Source organism: Cebus imitator, unplaced genomic scaffold (assembly GCF_001604975.1).
Source record: "Cebus imitator isolate Cc_AM_T3 unplaced genomic scaffold, Cebus_imitator-1.0 Scaffold69, whole genome shotgun sequence".
NCBI lineage: Eukaryota > Metazoa > Chordata > Mammalia > Primates > Cebidae > Cebus > Cebus imitator.
This window is the reverse complement of record NW_016107384.1, coordinates 5415441-5437196: the sequence shown is the minus strand read 5'-3', so window position 1 is coordinate 5437196 and position 21756 is coordinate 5415441.

The following is a 21756-nucleotide window of genomic DNA, read 5'->3' as shown; positions in this document are numbered from 1 at the left end:
TACACAACTTGTTTGATTACACAGGCTGATGGCTGAAGAGCAAGTTGCCTTAGGATGAATTGTGCCTTGACTCTCACGAATGTGATGTTGAGATGAGACTTTGGACTTTTGAGTTTGTGCTAGAACAAGTTAAGACTTTTAGGGCTATTGAGATAGAATCAATGTATTTTTGTATGTAAGAAGGATATTAGTTTTGGGAAGTCAGGGATGGCATTCTATGGTTGGAATATTTGTCGTAGAGTAGGACCTCTAAGAGGTGATTAGGCCATGAGGTCTACACCCTCATGAATGGATTGATGCTATTTTTTTTGTGTGGGAGTAGATTTGTTATAAAAGGGTGAGTTGGCTCCCTTCACTGTCTATCTCCCCCTCTCTTTTTCTCCCCCCACCACCCTTTGCTCTTATGCTATTTTATGACATTCCAAGAAGGCCCTTGTTTGATATGCCAGCACCTTGATCTTGGCCTTCCCAGAACCCAGAACAAATATAAATTTTTGTTTATTATGAATTACTCAGTCCGTGGTATTTTGCAATAGCAGCACAAAAGAAACTAAGACAAGTAGTATGGACGTTTTAACAATATTGATTCTTTCAGTCCTTGAACACAGGATATCTTTCCATTTATTTGTGTGTTCTTCAATTTCTTTTATCAGCGTTTTATAGTTTTCAGTATGCAGATCTTTCACTTTCTTGGTTAATTTACTCCTATTTTATTTTTTAATGCTATTGTAAATGTAACTGTTTTATTTTCTTTTTCTGATAGTTTATTGTTAGTGTATAGAAACACTACGTACTTTTGTGTGTTGGCTTTGTGTTCTGCAACTTTACTGAATTCATGTATTTATTGTTTTTTTTTTGTGTGGAGTGGTGGAGTCTTTAGGGCTTTCTATATATATGGTCATGTCACCTGCAAACAAATTTAATTTAGCTTGTTCCTTTTCAATTTGGATGCCTTATATTTCTTTCTCTTGTCTAATTGCTCTCTCTAGGATTTCCAATACTATATTCAGTAGAAATGGTGAGAGTGAGCATCCTTGTCTACTTCTTGATCTTAGAGAAAAAGTTTTTAATATTTCACTGTTGAGTATGGTGTTAGCTGTAATTTTGTCACATATGGCCTTTATTTTGTTGAGATATACCTAATTTGTTGAGAGTTTTTGTTGTGAAGATATACTGAATTTTGTCAAATGCTTTTTCTGCATCTAACCCAGATTTTTCTTAATGTTAATACTTGAAAGGACTTTTTACAACTTCAAGAGAAAGATACTTCTTTTAATGTTAAAATTACAAAGAATTCTCTTTTTTGAATTTACAGAAATTTATATTCCAAAGCTTCTAAAGAAGAGTCTCTAGTGCTATTACTTTTACCCAACTTCCTAACAGAACTCAAGCTTAAACTTCTACAAATAAGCTGTTAAGACCATTATTCTGAAGAAAAACTTAGTGTTAGACTTAGTGTACTCAGTTTTTTTTTGCTCATTTAAAGTGAGACTTTGTAGTTACTCTGATGAACCATTTGATCTGTATCACATTTAAAAAACATATATAGATACAGGAAAAGTAGTGGATACATGCTTATATCTGAAAAATTATTTTTTGAGACAGCATCTTGCTCTGTCACCAGGCTGGAGTGCAGTGGCATGATCTTGGCTCACTGCAACTTCCACTTCCTGGGTTCAAGTGATTCTTCTGCCTCAGTCTCCCAAATAGCTGGGACTACTGGTACGCACCACCACACCCAGCTAATTTTTGTATTTTTAGTAGAGATGGAGTTTCACTATTTTGGTCAGGATGGTCTTGATCTCTTGACCTTGTGATCCGCCTGCCTTGGCCTCCCAAAGTGCTGGGATTATAGGTGTGAGCCACTGTGCCCAGCCATATCTGAATAGTTTTACACTAGTGAATTAGTGTTTCATTTATGCAACTTTTCAAAGTTAATAGTGGGCAATGTATACATTGATTTTTCCCAAAATTGTTTTTAAATTTCATGTGTATTTCTTCATAAAAGGGACTTTGATTTGACAAACATGAGTTAAAACTACAACCAAACATCACAATGAAAATACTGTTTTGGAATATTTTTTCTAAAAATTAGTTATGGTTAATTTCTTAATACATACATAAATAATGTCTATTACAATACATAAATAGTAATAAACGACTATATATTTTTATATTGTTCCTTGTCAAAGACTTTTCCTGTATAATTTCTCCATGCAGTTTCAACTAATAATTTGGAAGATGAAAAGAATAAGTATTTAATCATTTCTTAGTCACTTTTTACTGTGCTTGCAGAATAAGAAGCAGCAAAGTTTTAAAGTTTTAGAGCCTATCTCACATAGACGCAAATAGAGCTATAATTGCAGAATATAGACATAAAAAACAGACAACAAATTTCAAAGACATTTTGATGACAGAAGTAAGTAACTCTGTAGTCAACATAAATTGATGGCGAAAGATTGGGATTTTTGACCCTTGATCATGAAAAAGTACCAAACAAACCCTAGAATAAATATAGCAGAATAGAAAGCATTCAAGGTACCATTCTGGAGTCCATTCTTTTGCATATCATAACCTGTTGGGAGATGCTGAAATAGAGGCATAAATCAAAGTATCCAAGTGATCACATCTGTAAAGTTTGTGTAATGTGCAGTGTACAGTCTTCTGTAACCTTAATAACCAATGTCTTTGATTTTATTTGCTGGTTATCTTTAACTTGGTTGATTTTCCTATGTGCATAGAAAGGCACTTCGGCAATGAATCCTGCCATCACTTTGTTGCCTCCTTGTGTCAATCTTTGTCATTAAATCTTCAATTTATTAAGAACAATCAAATTTTCTGCTGTTACTAGCTTATATTTTCTATATTTACTTCCTGAAACATTAAAATCAGGAGAAATATTGCCAGTCTCCTAAAAACTCCCCATGTCTTCTATTCTTTTTCAGGATATAAGAAATGACTATTCTGAGTGTGATATGCTTATCATAGCAAATTTGTTGAAATGATTAATAAATAATTGGGACCTCCTCAATATCATATCACTGATATATTTTAAAGAAACAAGCAGAGATTCATTGAATGCTTGCTTTTCTCAGCAAATTGATTTGATATCAACTGTGACAGCTGGAAACCACTGTGGCCACAGATCCCCAAGAGAGCTCCTGTGGTAGGCAAGTATCTCCAAGACCTGTGGACTTACAACTTACAACAGAAGTTGACATGTGGCCATGTCCACTTCAGATATTAATTTTATTGCCTTATCTTTCAGTTGAAAGTGTTAGGCTTTTTCCTTATTTTTTTAGTGTTCTGAGAAATTAGAAAATATAACACTGATTTATCGAAATTATTAGTGAATAATTTTGCTCCCTTCCTGGGTGAGGCAAGGAGCTTAAAACACTTAGCTTCATTTACATTCTTCCCAACCAATGTGTTAGTATTTTTTGTACTGTCAGCGTTGAGATTTACTCACAGGTTTCCAAATTTCCTTGTTCATTATTATTATTTGTATTTTTTACCTCTATATCTTCGTCATCAATTATTTTTCTATTCTCTGAAAACATCCTTTATAAAGTCCTTTGGGTGTAGGTCTCTTAGTGGTAAAAACTTTCCATTAGTCATGTCCCTAAAAATGTCTTCATTTTGCCTTTATTTTTGCTGGTCCTAAATTATTGGCATTACTAAATCTGATAATTGATATTTTTCATTAGTTTTAGAAAATTTAAAGTCAAAATCTCCGCAAACATTGCCTGTTACTCATTTTTTTTTCTCCTCTTCTTGATGTTGAATTTTGGTATCTCTTACAGAATTATCTGTCTTTTACATTCTCTTCTGTGTTTTTTATCTTTTGTTAGCAGGTGTGCTGCATTCTGGAGAGTTGCTTCCGACCTGTTTTCTGTTCACTGTCTCTTACCTGTTCAATATATTGTTAATTCTGCCCATTGAATTCTCAATTTTGTTTATGAATTACTCAATTCTAGGATTTTAATTTGTTTCTTTTTCAAATCTGCTGTCACTTTTTATAGTTATCAGTTTCCTACTGAAATTTTACAGTTTACTTTTCTTCTCTTTGAAAATGTTAGGTACAGTTTTACTGTGAGTAACAATGCCTGTGGCTGTACTGTTTATTTTTATTACTCCTAGTTCTTGCCCATGGTATCTTGCCATGTTTCAGTGTGTGGTGGACATTGCATTTGAAAAAGTATTTGTTGAAATAATTTGAGTCTTAGCATCCTAAGCCTATCATCTATTATTTGCCTCTGAAGAGGGGTGCTAACAATCTAGGATATCCTTACTCTAAGCTTCACAGCTTGAGATTTTAGGGGCCACTGAAATTTGGACAGGGATGAAGCTGCAGGCCATTATCCTTCGTAAATTAACACGGGAACAGAACATGAGATCTGATTGATTTTTTAAAAACTCATTAATTTTCTTGCCTTATCTTTTAGTTGAAAGTGTTATGCTCTTTCTTTGTCTTTCAGTATTCATCTGAGAAATTATAAACATCATCAATTTGTCAAAACATGGTTAAATACCACATATTCTCACTTATAAGTGGGAGCTAATGATGAAAACACATGGACACGTAAAAAGGATCAACACACACTGGGGATTATCAGAGGGTGGAGCATGAGAGGAGGGAGGTGATCTGGAAAAATAACTAATGGGTACAAGACTTAATACCTGGGTGATGAAATAATCTGTACAACCAACCTCCATGACACAAGTTTACCTATGTAACAAACCTGCACATGTACCCTTGAATTTAAAGTTAAAAAAAAAAAAGGAAGACTGCAGACTGGGAAGGACTGGTTTATTTTTGGTTCACCACAACTCTGAGGGTATAGCCATTTGGAACTCAATTCTCTCTACTGCATGGGGCTTGAACTCTGACTTTTTCCCTTTAGCTTAAAAAGGCTTTCAAAAGCACCTATGAGCTCCTTCTTTCAGATCAGCAAATGCCCCCAAGGTACTCTTTACCCAAATGCCCTCAATGTACCCCTTTCCCCAAGTCTTAGATTTTTACCCTGTAATTCCTTATTCAGATATGCTTTCAGTGCTTTTAAGAAACTTTTAAAATAACATATTTCATTGAATTTTGTATATTTTTTCCCAGAGGATGGTCTGATTTGGTTTGAATTACTTTGTCTTCTCTTATCCAAAGCAGAAATTTCTTTATCTCTTCATGTCTTTCATTCCATTTTCTTGGCTTTTCTCTCTCTCTCTCTCTCTCTCTCTCTCTCTCTCTCTCTCTCTCTCTCTCTCTCTTCTCTTTTTGTGTGTGTGTGTGTGTGTGTGTGTGTGTGTGTGTGTGTGTGTGTATCGCTTTTGCTCTCACTCTAAAAATACTTCTGGAGTGACTTTTTTCAGAAGAAAAAGAAAACATGGAAGGCAAACACTAAAGTCATTTTATCTCAGTATTTTTAAGGCATTTTCCCACTGTTTTTAACAGTTATTGTTGCTCATGGGAAGACTAATACTACTACGTCTTTGGTTTTATTGTATATACAGAAAATACTTGGTTTTCTAGGAAAATTAGCACCAGATCAATTCACTGATTATAATCCATTTAAAATAGATTACTGGGATACTGTTTCCTGATAAGAATAAATGACACCTTGTTATGCCGTCTTCTAAATTCATATTTTACTTTCTAACACAATCATAAAGACAGTAAGTTTTATAAAAATATTTTAAGACATTCACCAAGGGCCTATCTTAAATCCTTTGATGATTCTTCTTTGAAGACCCTTTCTGGTTATTTTTTTTTTCCCCTGGTTGATTTTCTTTTCCTTCATCCTTAATTGACCTAACTCTGCTAATCCTCATTTAAATAATTTTGTTGGTTACTTAAAAAGTTACCAAGACTTTTATCAGCTCTATGAAATCTTACATCTTTTCAAGATTTGCAATTTTACTTTGAAATAAAGTTGTGCTATGTATTTATCACACATTTATTAAGATAGGGGTTGGGTATTTGAGTGAGTCAGGACTAATTTTACAAGTTCGTTAATGAATACTTTTGAAGCTTGACTGCTTCTCTAAGCAATTTCATAGCTATAAATATTCAGAGAATAGGGCATGGCTGGCAAGGTGGCCAAATAGGAACAGTTCTGGTCTGCAACTCCCAGCAAGATCAATGCAGAAGGCAGGTGACTTCTACATTTCCAACTGAGGTACCTGGCTTATCTCATTGGGACTGGCTAGACTGTAGGTGAAGCCTATGGAGGGTGAGATAAAGCAGGGTGGGGCGTCACCTCACTTGGGAAGTGCAAGGGGTTGGGAACTCCCTCCCTTAGCCAAGGGAAGCCGTGAGGGATGTGCCTTAAGGAACGGTAAACTCTGGCCCGGATACTATGCTTTTCCCATGGTCTTCACAACCAGGAGATTCCCTCAGGTGCCTACACCACCAGGACCCTGGGTTTCAAGTACAAAACTGGGAGGCTGTTTGGGCAGACACCAAGCCAGCTGCAGGATTTTTTTTTTATTTTAATACCCCAGTGGTGCCTGAAACACCAGCAAGACAGAACCGTTCACTCCCCTGAAAAGGGGACTTAAGCCAGGAAGCCAAGTGGTCTAGTTCAGTGGATCCCACCCCCACAGAGCCCAGCAAGCTAAGATCCACTGACTTGAAATTCTTGCTGCCAGCACAGCTGTCTGAAGCAGAGGATGCTTGAGCTTGATCTGGGGAGGAACATCTGCCATTACTGAGGCTTGAGTAGGCAGTTTTCCCCTTACAGTGTAAACAAAGCTGCCAGGAAATTTGAACTGGGCAGAGCCCACCACAGCTTGGCAAAGCTGCAGTAGCCAAAACTGCCTCTCTAGATTCCTCCTCTCTGGGCAGGACATCTCTGAAGGAAAGGCAACAGTGTCAGTCAGGGGCTTATAGATAAAACTCTCATCTCCCTGGGACAGAGCACCTGAGGGAAGGGGTGGCTGTGGCTGCAACTTCAACAGACTTAAATGTTCCTGCCTGCCAGCTCTGAAGAGGGCAGTGGATCTCCCAGCAGAGTGCTCAAGCTCTGCTGAAGGACAGATTGCCTCCTCAGGCAGATCCCTGACCCCCATGCTTTCTGACTGGGAGACACCTCATACAGGAGAGCTCCAGCTGGCACCTGGCAGGTGCCCCTCTGGGATGAACCTTCCAGAAGATGGAACAGGCAGTAATCCTTGCTGTTCTGCAGCCTCTGCTGATGATACCCAGGCAAACAGGGTCTGGAGTGGACCTCTGGCAAACTCCAGTAGACCTTCAGCAAAGGGGCCTGACTGTAGAAGGAAAACTAACAAACAGAAAGGAATAGCATCAACACCAACAAAAGGGACAACCACATAAATCCATGAAAATGAGGACAAACCACAAAAAGCACAAAGAGGCCGAAAATTCCATAGAGTGCCTTTTCTTCTCCAAAGGATCACAATTCTTCACCAGCAAGGTAACAAAACTGGGCAGAGAATGAGTTTGATGAATTCATAGAAGTAGGCTTTAGAAGTTGGATGATAACAAATTCCTCTGAGTTAAAGGAGCATGTACTAACCCAATGCAAGGAAGCTAAGAACATCAGTGTGAAAATCCTCAATAAAATACTGGTAAACTGAATTCAGCAGCACATTGAAAAGCTTATCCACTGTGACTTATCTGTTATGTTTGCAGACAACATAATTGTATATTTAGAAAACCCCATTGTCTCAGCCCAAAAACTCCTTAAGCTGATAAGCAACTTCAGCAAATTCTCAGGACACAAAATCAGTTTGCAAAAATCACAAGCATTCCTATACACCAATAGCAGACAGCCAAATCATGAATGAACTCTCATTCATAAATGCTACAAAGAGAATAAAATACCTAGGAATACAACTTAAAAGGGATGTAAAGGACCTCTTCAAGGAGCACTACAAACCATGGCTCAAGGAAATAAGAGAGGACAGGAACAAATGGAAAAACAGTCCATGCTCATGGACAGGAAGAATTAATATTGTGAAAATTGCCATACTGCCTGTCATGAAAATGGCCATACTGCCCAAAGTAATTTATAGAATCAGTGCTATTCCCATTAAGTACCATTGACTTTCTTCACAAAATTAGAAAAAACGACTTTAAATTTCAGATGGAACAACAAAAAAAGCCCATATAGCCAAGACAATCCTTAGCAAAAAGAACAAAGCTGGAGGCATCATGCTACCTGACTTCATACTACACTATGAGCCTACAGTAACCAAAACAGCATGGTACTGTTACCTAAACAGATACGTAGACCAATGAAACAGAACAGAGGCCTCAGAAATTATGCTACACATCTACAACCATCTGTTCTTTGACAAACCTAATAAAGACAAGCTATGGGAAAAGAATTCCTTATTTTGTTTTTTGAGACTGAATCTTGCTCTTTCACCAAGTTTGGAGTGCAGGGGTGTGATCTTGGCTGACTGCAACCTCCGCTTCCTGAGAGTTCAAGTGATTCTCCTGCCTCAGCCTCCCGAGTAGCTAGGATTACAGGCGCATGCCACCACACCTGGCTAATTTTTTGTATTTTTAGTAGTGACAGGGTTTCACCATGTTAGTCAGGGAGGTCTGGATTTTCTGACCTCATCACCCGCCCACTCCCAAAGTTCTGGGATAACAGCAATGAGCCACTGTGCCTGGCCAGGATTCCCTGTTTAATAAATGGTGTTGGGAAAACTAGCTAGCCATATGCAGAAAGTTGAAACAGGACTCCTTCCTTACACCTTATACAAAAATTAGCTCAGGGTGGATTAAAGACTTAAATATAAGACCTAAAACCATAAAAATCCCAGAAGAAAACCTAGGCAGTACCATTCAGGACATAGGCATTGGCAAAGATTTCATGACCAAAACATCAAAAGCAATGACAACAAAGTCAAAACTGGCAAATGGGATCTAATTAAAGAGCTTCTGCACAGCAAAAGAAACTATCATCAGAGTGCACAGGAAACTTATAGGAGAAAATGTTTGCAATCTATTCATCCGACAAAGGGCTAATACTCAGAATCTACAAGGAACTTAAATTTACAAGTAAAAACACAACCCCATCAAAAAGTGGGCAAAGGATATGAATAGACACTTCTCAAAAGAAGACATTTATGCAGCCAATAAGCTGGAAAAAAAACCCATCATCACCGGTCATTACAGAAATGCAAATCAAAACCACAAGGAGATACCATCTCAAGCCAGTTAGAATGGCGATCATTATAAAGTCAGGAAAAACATGCTGGAGAGGGTGTGGAGAAAGAGGAATGTTTTTACACTGTTGGTGGGAGTGTAAATTAGTTCAACCATTGTGGAAGACAGTGTGGAGATTCCTCAAGGATCTAGAACCAGAATTGCCATTTGACCCAGAAATCCTATTACTGAGCATTTACCCAAAGGATTATATGTCATTATACTATAAAGACACATGCACATGTATGTTTATTGAACTACTGTGCACAACAGCAAAGACTTGGAACCAACCCAAATGCCCATCAATGATAGACTAGATAAAGAAAACGTGGCACGTATACACTGTGGAATACTATGTAGCAATAAGAAAGGATGAGTTCATGTCCTTTGCAGGACATGGTGAGGCTTGAAGCTATCATTCTCAGCAAACTAACACAGGAACAGAAAACCAACACTACATGTTCTCAGTAATAATTGGGAGTTGAACAATGAGAACACATGGACACAGGGAGGGGAACATCATATACCAGGGCCTGTCAGGGGCTGGGGGACTAGGGGAGGGACAGCATTAGGAAAAATACCTAATGTAGATGATGGTTTTATGTGTGCAGGAAACCACCATGGCACATATATACTTATGTAACAAATCTGCACGTTCTGCATATGTATCCCAGAACCTAATGTATAATTAAAAAAAATAATTCAGATAATAAACCACACAGCAATGGCCTTATGTAACACTGGTTTCCAAAGCCTCTTCCTGGAAGCTTCTAGTATATTTTAATCTTTGGTGTGTTACAAAATTCTGTGGAGGTATTTCTGATACTGGTCTTTGTCATTCATTCTGCTCAGCATTTACTTATTTTAATTTAAAACTATGTGTCCTTGGTGCTGGGACGTTTGCCTCTTGTTATCTGAGTCCATCTACCTATCATGTTCCAGAGATTTTACAGATTTCTAGTCTGCTGATGGCTTATCTTCCCTTTGTAGTGCTGCAATGAGATAACTGTCCTTCATATTTCTTTGCTGTCATTTTTATAGCCATTTTTGAGGAAGGAGATGTAAACACCTATGTGCATAGTCTGCTATGTAGAAGCAGAAGCTTCAGTGCCATAGTATTATTTATATTAGAAGCAGAGTACTTTACTGAATGGAAATATCATTATAAGTCTCTATATAACTACATATTTATCATATTATATCTTATTTATGCCAACCCTCTATTCGTGAATATTTAGATCATTTATGATTCCTTAAAGTCATTTTTGAATTTTTTTGATTAATTTTTTATGTTTCCAATTTTAAAATCTCTTTTCTCTAGATGCATATAAAACATCTACAAACAAAACACTACTATAACTCAAATTTATGTTCTATATTAGAGAAATATTCCATTTTTTTCTGAATGTGATGATCCTTTGAAGATCAATTAGGAGAGACTGACTCCTTTGGTGGCCAAACAAGAAGGAAGTTCAGCTTAAAGAGCTTTTCACAGCTAATCTGGAGAGGAATAAATACTCAGAGATAGGTCTTCATTTTCCAGTACAATGGAAACTGAGCTGAAAGGGTAGAATGGCATGACTGTTGATATTGACAGGCATGCCTGCTAAAAGCAACCAACATTTTTCCCAGCATTAGGCAGTCATCCTCAAGAGCAGTTAAAATGGGAGCAAAGAGAGACATTCTCTATTAGGAGGAGTCAATACCAAACGTTGGTGAAAGGCATTTTTGGCTGCCTCTTAGACATAATAAATATATAAGAAATCATAGGTGGATTAAAAAATGTTTTAAACATATGTTCCAAATCAGTTATCCTAACCAGTCTCACATTGGTACAGTTTTTGAAGTTTTTCATCATTGATTTATACAACAGAAAGATGACTCTAAAAGTATACGGTATGTTCTATGATAAAGTCATATTAGTGCCAATTAGTTGGCTTCTAAATCTTTATTAATGGTGTGACTTTTTGAAAATTAACACAAAAGCCTATAGAGGGCTTATTAATGGGATATAGAGCATTGGTTTTCCAGAGAGTACCTATTTCTTTAAATGCGTGACTGCCCCAAAGTAATCAGAAATTCAGATTGTAGCTGAGCTTTTTCTCCTAGTAGGAGCTGTACATAATGTGTTCAAGGACAAGAAGTGACCAAGATTTATTCCTTTGTGTCACAGATATCTAAAGCTGAGATGTGGTATATAAAAAAAGCTTTTGTTGAAAGGTGGAAATTATTGTAACTCTAATAATTAAAATTATTGAAAATGAGCACAACTCCAACTTTTAAAATTTTTTCTCTTCAACATTATTTATGGCTACTGGTTCTCTTTGCAATTATGCTTATCTGTTGAGAAGTAACTTTTTCAGTCTAGTATTTTATTCTTGAACCAGTGCAGAACTTACAAAAATGCTGTAATTGCAAGCGGACTCAAGAATGGAATGTTCTGTAGGAATACTCTGAGGCATCTGCATCTGGCTAGGAGTCAAAAGTTCTTGGCTTAGCTTCATTCTATCTCATCTGTAAAACTGGATTCTTAATATTAGGTCTGACTAACTGAAAGATTTTGAAGAATAAATAGAACTATGGGTATAAACATAGTATGTAAAAGCAAGATATTTACATTTTTACATATCCTTGGGAATTTCTGGGATCTCATTTTGAAAAAGAGGAAGGAAATATCTTGTTGTCCTCTGCTCCATTGTTAGGTTACTGGGTATATTAATCGGCTTGGGCCACCCGAACAAAACACCATAGACTGGGTAGTTCAAACAACAAAAATGTATTTTCTCACAGTTCTGGATGCCATAAGTCCAAGATCAAGTTTCCAGCCAATTCAGTTTCTGGTAAGGATTCTCTTCTTGTCTTGCAGATGGCCACGTTTTTGCTGTATCCTCACATGGCCTTTCCTCAGTGCATGCACATGGAGGAGAGAAAGTAAACTCGCTCTCTCCCTCCCTGTAAGGACACTAATGAGATCAGGGCCCTATCCTCGTTTAACCTTAATTAGTTTCATACTCCAGTTACAGCCACACCAAGGGTTAGGGCTTCAACATACGAATTTTGGTGGGGAGCAGGTACACGACCATTCCGTCCGTAACATCAGGGAAGATTATCTTGTCTGGAATTACAGAGTCCTCGGCAGCAGGCTCATAAATAGCAGTGCCTCAAATGAGGCATCAATACAGAAAAAGAACTGAGTGCTAGAGATTTTTCAGAACTTCTCAAGGAGCTTTCCCAAGAAGGCTCTTCTGTTCTTGGTCAGTACTTGAAGAGAACAAAATATTTAATTTTCGAGATGCCACTATTAATTATGTCCATACAATTTCTGATGTTGTCAAAACATTTTGAGCCTTATTGGACTCAAGGTATCTATACCAGAGTCATAGCAGTTAATTGTTTTTATTGATTTTCCCATTGCAAACTTCTTAATATAATATAAATTACCTGCTTTATAGTTTTGGGACTTATATTCTAAAGACAGAAAAAGAATGCAATTTTAATTTTAATCAAAATCAGGCAGTAACTTGATGCCAGCCATGTAAATACTGGAAAAAACAATTTATAAAACTAAGAGGATATATGAGGAAACACTGTAAACAATACATTATAGGAAGATGAGTCCTTTTAACCCAGTTGGCATCATTTGGCATTTATGTCTATGCTTATGTAGTAAACTTTATGTACTCTGAGATCCTGCAGTTGGGTAGGCTCTGTGTGATGGAGTGGCAGTGGACTTGTATTCTGTGCTAGGGTGAGGGTATAGTTAGCAGGGAGCTTGTCCTGAGGTGGTGGTGTGTCCCTGTGGATAGGAGAAAACAGTGATTCTAGAAGTACAGATTATTCATAAATCAGGAGGTGCTCACTTTGGAGAAGTCTGCCAACAGGTACCAGGGTCTGTCTGTATTCCTGATTTAAATTTGGAGGGCTAAAATGTCTTCTGTTCATGTTACGGGCTAAAATGACTTATCTTTAACCACTCTGTCATGTGAGCCTCAAATGACAGAGACATATTTTTCCTGGAAATGTTCTGCAACAATCTTTACATAATTTTATATATTAAAAAAAAATTTAGGTGAAGACTCTGAGGGCTAACAATTTACTAAGATTGACAAGACATTTCTAGGGGGAGAGTCAAAATTAGAAGGCAAACCTATTAGAAAATGGCTATATAGAGACAATTTTTACGGAGATGTATCATTTGTTCTCCTGACCATTTTTCTTTGTTTCTGAAACAGAATGTTAAATGAGACTCTGTCTTGGTTTTGATTAAGGCCTCAAAGACTAAGAACAAAACAATATTTGCCAAGCATCTCCCTATTCCAAAGTGAGGGGCTAGATGTGCCAAGGATGTGGTCATCTGGCATGTGTGAACCCCAGCAGCTGGTCTGGAAGAGGACAGCCCAATGTTTGCTTTTTACCTCAAGTCTGTGGGAGGCAGAATTTGACATCAAAAATTCATAGACCTAGTGGATTAATATCTTCCTTAGACTTAAGGGTTCTAAGGGTGAAAATCCATTGAACTGTTGTGGGGAAAAAACTGCACCAATGTAGTTTAGCACCAATGGCTGGGTAATGGTGCTAAATGGCTCTCTTCTGAGGGCCAAGCAGAAGAGAGAAACATCCTTAGAACAATCCTTCAAAGGACCTGCAGGTGGTGGACAGTGGTTGTGGGCTATTGATTGGATTCCAACAAGATAGTTGCGGGCACCCAGAGTGTTGGGGCCTGAAATTAGGGCTTAAAAGAGGCCAGTAATATATGACTTCTGTTCTGGGACATGCAATGGAGGTTTCCAGTAAACGGTATTGAATCTCTGAGAAAGCTACAGAAATATCTTGTAATTATAAACATCCACCAAGCCCAGAGCACAGCTTAAGTCCTTTTCCCTGAAGGGGTCAGAAAACATGGAGTTGGAAGAGAGGAACAGAGGAGCAAGGCAAATAATTGAAGCACATGTTGGCAACCACATTCGCTTGACCTGGGAGAAGTCTTAACTTTAAAAGATATGCAGGGTTTGATGATTACATGGCCCCACACATTTTAATTAAGAAAGAACAACTTCTTTCAGCTAAAGGTAACCTGAGAACTTTTTATTATTTGAGAGTTGCCATATGAAAGTTATGGGATTTTCTTGAGATTTTAACCTTGGACAGAGCCAGAACTGGCCAAAAAAGTGAGTTTAATAGAATGTGTGTGTGTATGTACACTGAGGGAAGGGGCACTGAGCAGTAGTATTAGAGCATTTTTAATTGGTATTCTATAAGATGTTGCTTAATCAAACAAATAGCTATATATTTGTAGTTTCTGCAGAAAACTTCATCTTATGCCCATCAGGCAATCTAGTACTTATAGATAAATAGCTAATCTTTCACTCGAAAGTGAATATCTTGAGTACCTGCTTAGTATATTATTCTCTAATTCATAACACAATGTCTGCCATATGCCCAATAAATATGTGTTGGATGAGCAGCTACTTGTAAGTAGTATGGCTTAAGAGCTTAGGTTCTGTATTTAGATAAAGCTGGGTTCAAATCCCAGCTCCACCATTTGTTTGCTGTGTGATTTTAGACAATTTTTACGTTTCTTTGTGCCTCAGTCTTGCCTTTTACATAGATATAATAGTAGTTTACTGAGCTTTAGGAGAAGTATATAAGATAATGTAACTGGATATAAGCACATGGCCTGAGTCACATAGTGATCAATTTGTAGCAGTCATAACTTACCATGTTTGTAAACTGTTTCTATATTTTATCTCTTGTATAAAGAGCTTACATTCCCAGATACTGTTAGCTTAAGCTGAGTTTTAGTCAAAAGAAACATGCTACTTTAAGAAACCAATTAAAGTAGTTCCTTTTCTCCCTCCTTCCTTCCCTTTCTTCAGCTTTAAGCATATTACCTTGAGCAAGGTATGATAAGTTCAGAACAGATTAAAAAAATGGGAAAGAGTTTTACAGTTTTCTGCCTCATAGTTCCTTGGGGAGAACACAGGAATACTCAGCAGAAGTACTGCAGTCAGTCATGAGGCAGAGAGAGAGGGGGCAACTGAGAGCAAGTGACTTTATTGTGGTTTCTGCAGGAATAAAAGGGCGAGGCAGGGCAAGCAGGGTTAGGGTTGACTAGTGTTAATAATTTCAGTGAGCTCTGAGGCCTAGGGGCTCATCCTGGGGAAATTAGGCTTTGTATATAATGGTCTGGCTCCTGGGGAAGTGGTTGGAGGTGTGGACTTAATCACCTGTTCCAGAGGGGTAACTGACTATCCTCTAGCCAAGGCCTCATGACCGAGTCAAGACACCAATTTAAAAACTAAGAGAGGGAAAGATGGCTGACTAGATCCAGCCAGGTGGAACAGCTCTCATCAAGGGACTGGGATGATGGGCATGCTTTTAACAAATCTTCATAAGGAAGGTGACAAGAGTGGATGGAGGCAAGACACAGAAGCTGGGCTGAAGTGGGAGAAAACTGGGAACCTTGCATGAGGCTACCATGCACTGGGACTCATTTTTGGACCACAACAGCTCTAGAGTAATAGGTGAGTTGAACTGGCAAGGAGCAACCTGCTGTTACCACCAGACTCTGGAACCCCAGCAGGTCAACACCCTTGACCACCATGAACACTTGAGTTGGCAGGGAGAGCTGCTTAAAGAAGTAGTAGGGGCAGCAAGCCAGCTGATATGGAGTCCAGAGGGTTCGATGTGGGACTGTCTATAGTGGAGCATCGCCAGGAGTGGCCATCCCCTTAGGCTGACTTGCTCCCATAGGATACTTCCACCCTAGGAGAATTATCAGACTTGATCTCTGCAGGGTGATCTTGCCTGTCAGACAGGGCTGGTCTGACCTGAGCACTCTTTGGCCTACTGGCCTCACTTGGGGTCCCAGACTGGCTACACCTGCTTGCAGGGCAGTCTTAGGTGACACTGGAGCTCACACAGTGGCTTCTATGCCATCCAACTATGCCTGACTGGTGGAGAGCTCCAATGAGGCATCCTCTATGGCCTTGCACAAGCCTGCCTACTTCCTCCTCATACTGCAGTTTTCCCTAGAGCTCAGAGAAACTCCCCACATTGCTTTGCTGGTGTGTGTCTGCAAGGGCAGGTTTTGCTTTCCTTGTCCACCCCCAGTGTGAGGGAGTATAGTTTGCCTCCCCTTTCCCCAGTGACCACTATTGCAAACAGATCCTTGGTGGCACAGAGTCAGCAAGCCCCACCCCTTCCAGCACCCTGCCCTCCTGCTAACACTGTACAGAGAACAGGAGATCCTCCCACAGCCTGAGTGAGAACTCCTGCTTTTGGGGAGTAGAGAAGGTATCCAGTTCTATGCCCACCCCATTGCTCCACTCCTGTGCCAAGACCACCTCCAGTGCTACCATGCATACAGTTTGCAGCATGGGCCCCTGCTTCCACTCCCCACTTTCCCAGCCTCACCCCCTCCCCCTGCTGTGTTGCCTCTGTCACTGTGGTGAGTACATGCAGGGAGGCAGGCACACCAGCACCCATTAGCACTCTGCCACACCTTGGCTCCCCAGGTACAGACAATTTCAAACTTTGAGAAACTAGAGAACAAAGTTGGGGCCTAATACAAGTCCCTCAGAGTTAGAGCATGCAGTCCAGGAGTTGAGAACTGACCATTGGCTCCCTAAAATCTCCCAGAAAAGAAACTAGTTGGCTGAATTTGACTTAATACCAAAATCAACCCCTCAAGGTCATCAGATGGGATAACAGGAAAAGGAAAATCCACAAGTCAGCAACTTCAAAGACTGAAGGTAGACAAGTCCTCAAAGATAAGAATCAGTGCAAGAATGCTGAAACTTCAAAAACCCAGAGTATCTTCTTTCCTCCAAAAGACCACGTCACCTTTCCAGCAAGGGTTCTGAACTGGACTGAGAGAGCTGAAATGACAGAAATAGAATTCAGAATATAGATGGCAGTGAAGATCACTGAGCTACAGAAGTACACTGAAAGCCAATGCAAGGAAGCTAAAAATGATAAAACAATGCAGGAGCTAACAGACAAAGTAGCCAGTTTAGAAAAGAATGTAACCAACCTGAGAGAGCTGAAAAACATGCTACCAGAATTCCATAATGCAATTATAAGTATTAATAGCAGAAGAGACCAAGCAGAGGAAAGAATCTCAGAGCTTGAAGCCTGACTTTTTGAAATCAAATGATCAGACAAGAATAGAGAAAAAATAAAAAGGAATGAACAAAACATCTGAGGAATATAGGAGGACAATATAGAGAGACTGAGTCTATGACTCATTGATGTAACTGAAAGAGATGGGGAGAATGGAACCAGCTTGGAGAACAGATTTCAGGACATCATTCACGGATCTTCCCTAACATAGCTGGAGAGGCCAACATTCAAATTCAGGAAATACAGAAAACCCCAGTAGGACATTTCATGAGAAGATCATCCCCAAGATGCATAATTATCAGGTTTTCCAAGAATGAAATAAGAGAAAAAAATGTTAAAGGCAGCTAGAGAGAATGGTCAAGTCATTTACAAAGGGAAGCACATCAGACTAACAGCAGACATCCCAACCAAAAACTCTACAAGCCAGAAGAGATTGGAGGGCAATATTCAACATTTTAAGAAAAGAAAATTTAACCCAGAATTTCATATCTGGTCAAATCTTCATAAGTTAAGGAGAAATAAGATCTTTTTTATACAAGAAAATGCTGAGGGAATTCATTGCTATGGGACCTGCCTTACAAGAGCTCCTGAAGAAACCAGTAAATATGGACCAGCCACTACAAAAATATACTGAGGTACACAAATGTAATCACATAAACAAGTCTGCAAAATAGCTAACACCATAAAGACAGGATCAAATCCACACATATCAATACTAACCTTAAATATAAATGAGCTAAATGCAATACCCCAATTAAAAGACACAGTGAAAGCTGGACAAAGAACCAAGACCCACTGGTATGTTGTCTTCAAGAGACCCATCTCATGTGCAGTGACACACAGAGGCTCAAAATAAAGAAATGGAGAAAAATGTACCAAGCAAATGGAAAACAGAAAAAAAGCAGGGGTTGCAATCTTAGTTTCTAACAAAACAGTCTTTACACCAATAAAAATTAAAAAAAGAGAAGGGCATTACATGATGGTAAATGGTTCAATTCAATAAAACCTAGCTACTCTAAATATAAATGTACCCAACATAAAAGCACCCAGATTCATAAAACAAGTTCTTAGAAACCTTCAAAGAGACTTAGATTCCCACACAACAATAGTGGGAGACTTTAACACCCTGCAATATTAGATCATTGAGGCAGAAATTAACAAAGATATTCAGAACCTGAATTTAAAACTGGATCAAATAGACCGAATTGACATTTATAGAACTCACCACCCCAAAATTACAGAATACACATTCTTCTCATCACAACATGGCATATACTATAAATTTTATAATATAATTGAAAGTAAAACACTCCTCAGCAGATGCCAAAGAACAGAAGTCATAACAAACACTCTTGGACCACAGTGCAACCAAATTAAATATCAAGACCAAAGAATTCACTCAGAATCATAAAATTACATGGAAATCGAGTATCTTGCTCCCAAATGACTTTTGGGTAAATAATGAAATTAAGGCAGAAATCAAGAAGTTCTTTGAAACCAATGAGAACAAAAGTACAACATATCAGAATCTCTGGGACACAGCTTAGGCCACGTTAAGAGAGAAATTTATAGTGCTAAATGCCCACATCAAAAGTTAGAAAGATCTCAAGTGAACAACCTTACCTGACAACAAAAGAACTAGAGAGCCAAGAACAAACCAACACCAAAGCAAGCAGATGACAAGAAACAATCAAAATCAGAGCTGAACTGAAAGAGATTAAGACATGGAAAACCATTCAAATGATCAACAAGTCCAGGAGCTAGTTTTTTGAAAAAATTAATAAAATAGATTGCTAACTAGAATAATGAAAGAAAATTTAAACACAATTACATGTGACAAGGAGGATATTACCACTGATCTCACAATAATACACAGAAACCATCAGAGACTATTATGAAGACCACTATACACATAAACTAGAAAATCTAGAAGAAATAAATTCTTAGATACATATACTCTCTCAAGACTAAACAAAGAAGAAATCGAATCGCTGAACCAATAATAAGCTCTGAAATTATCAGTAATAGATAGCCTACTAGCTAAACTAAGCTCAGGACCAGATGAATTCATAGCTGAATTTTACTAGAATTACAAAGAAGAGCTGGTACCATTCTTACTGAAACTATTCCAAAATATTGAGTAGGAGCAACTTCTCCCTAACACTTTCTATGAGGCCAACATCATCCTGATACCCAAACCCGGCAGAGAAAAAACAAGAACAAAAAGAAAACCTCAGGCCAATACCCTAAATGAATATCAATGTAAAAATTCTCAACAAAATACCAACAAACCGAATTCAGCAGTGCATCAAAAAGCTTATGCACCATGTTCAAGTATTCCTTATCCCTGGGAAGCAAGGTTGTTTAAACATGTGCAAATAAATAAATGTAATCCATCATATTAACAGAACTAAAGATAAAAACCACTTGATTACTTTGGTAGATGCAGAACAGGCTTTCAATAAAATCCAAAACCCCTTTCATAGTAAAAACTCTCAATAAACTAGGTATTGAGGGAACATACCTCAAAATAAGAACTATCCATGACAAACTCAAAGCCAACATCATACTGAATGGGCAAAAGCTTGATGCAAATCATTGGGGAAAAGTGGCACAAGAAAAGGTTGCTCTCTCTCACCACTTCTGTTCAGCATGGTATTGAATGTTCTGGCTGGGGCAATCAGGCAAGAAAAAGAAAGAAAAATCATTCAAATAGGAAGAGAGGAAGTCAAACTATCCTTGTTTGCCAACAACATGATCCTATATAAAGAAAACCCAAAGTCTCAACCCTAAAACTCTTTAAGCTGATAAACAACTTCAGCAAACTCTCAGCATACAAAATCAACACGAAAAAATCACTCACATTGGTATATATCAGCAATAGTGAAGCTGGGAGCCAAATCAGAAATGCAATTCCATTCACAATTGCCACAAAAAGAATAAAACACATAGGAATACAGCTAACTAGGGAGGTGAAAGGTCTTTGGGATATGAAATATTTCTGCAACAGAACTACAAAACAGTGCTCAGAGAAATTAGAGTTAACACACAAAAAAAATCCATGCTCTTGAATAGGAAGAATTAATTTTATAAAAATGGCAATACTGCTCAAAGTAATTTATAGATTCAGTGCTTTTTCTATTAAACTACTATTGAGATTCTTCATAGAATTGGACAAAACTACATTAAAATTCATATGGAATAAAAAAAGCCTAAATAGCCAAGGTAATCCTAAGCAAAACGAACAAAGCTGGAAGCATCACGCCACCCAACTTCAAACTATACTACAGGACTATAGTAAACAAACCCCATGTTACTGTTAAAAAACAAACACATAGACCAATGGAACAAAATGGAGAACCCAGAAATAAGGCCACACACACCTACGTTCATCTGATCTTTGCAAAATCTGACAAAAACAAGCAATGGAGAAAGGATTCCTTATTCAGTAAATGGTGCTAAGTCAACTGGCTAACCATATGCAGAAGATTGGAATTGGACCCCTTGTTTACACCATATACAAAAATCAACTCAAGATGAATTAAAGACTTATATGTTCCAGTAAAATATTTTTACTCCCTTCAGAGTCTGCTGTCGTGTGAAGTGGTACCAGAGTCAGGTTGGAAAATAAGCCACATGATACCCATTTAATTAAAAAGTAAACCCTGTTTAATGAGATTTTATCGTTTGTAGGCTTATGGTTTTAACTCTTTCTCTGCATAGCATTAGGCTTTGTTTATAATTTGATATCTTATTGCCACAAAGAGTCTGTTTTTTTCAGTCTTGATACCTCTTTTTTTAACCTTAATGCATGTCAGGTCAGCTGTGCTTCACTCCACAAGGGAGGGGGTATGATGAGGTGTGTCTGATCTGCCCGTCAAGACCAGGAATTCGGTTTTTTAGGTTTCTTGGGATCTCAGTGGCCAAAAGTGGGGTATATTCAATCAATTATGGGGCTTAGAATTTTATTTTTGGTTTAAAAAAAACACAAACTGGTTGATAAATATTGAGCCTCTGTTATTCAAGTCAGAGTGTTTTCTACTGCTCTGCTAGAATATTTGTCACCAGAGTGAAGGAAATCAAAATATTTTACCTCAAAATGTATTTTTTGAGATATTTTGAAATAGCTGCCACAGGGCTAGCCCACTGAAATGGCCCCCAAATCCCCCTTTTGTTGGGGGAAATTTGCATCTGTAGAGAATCTCCATAAATGTAGCTATGCCTTCCCTTCCTAGGCTTTTCCTGGATCTAGTTTAAATTAATTAAGAATCTGACACCTTTTAAAGTCTGAAAAGAAATATTTCACATCTATTCTTTCTGAGGACTACTGCCTAGGAGGCTTCATCTACCTAACCTGGAACCCTCCTTCCGGTTAACTGCCTTGACACTAAAACCTGATTTACCAACATAACCTGCTATGGGCCCACATTCTCTTCTCTCTCCCTCCACTTCCCCCT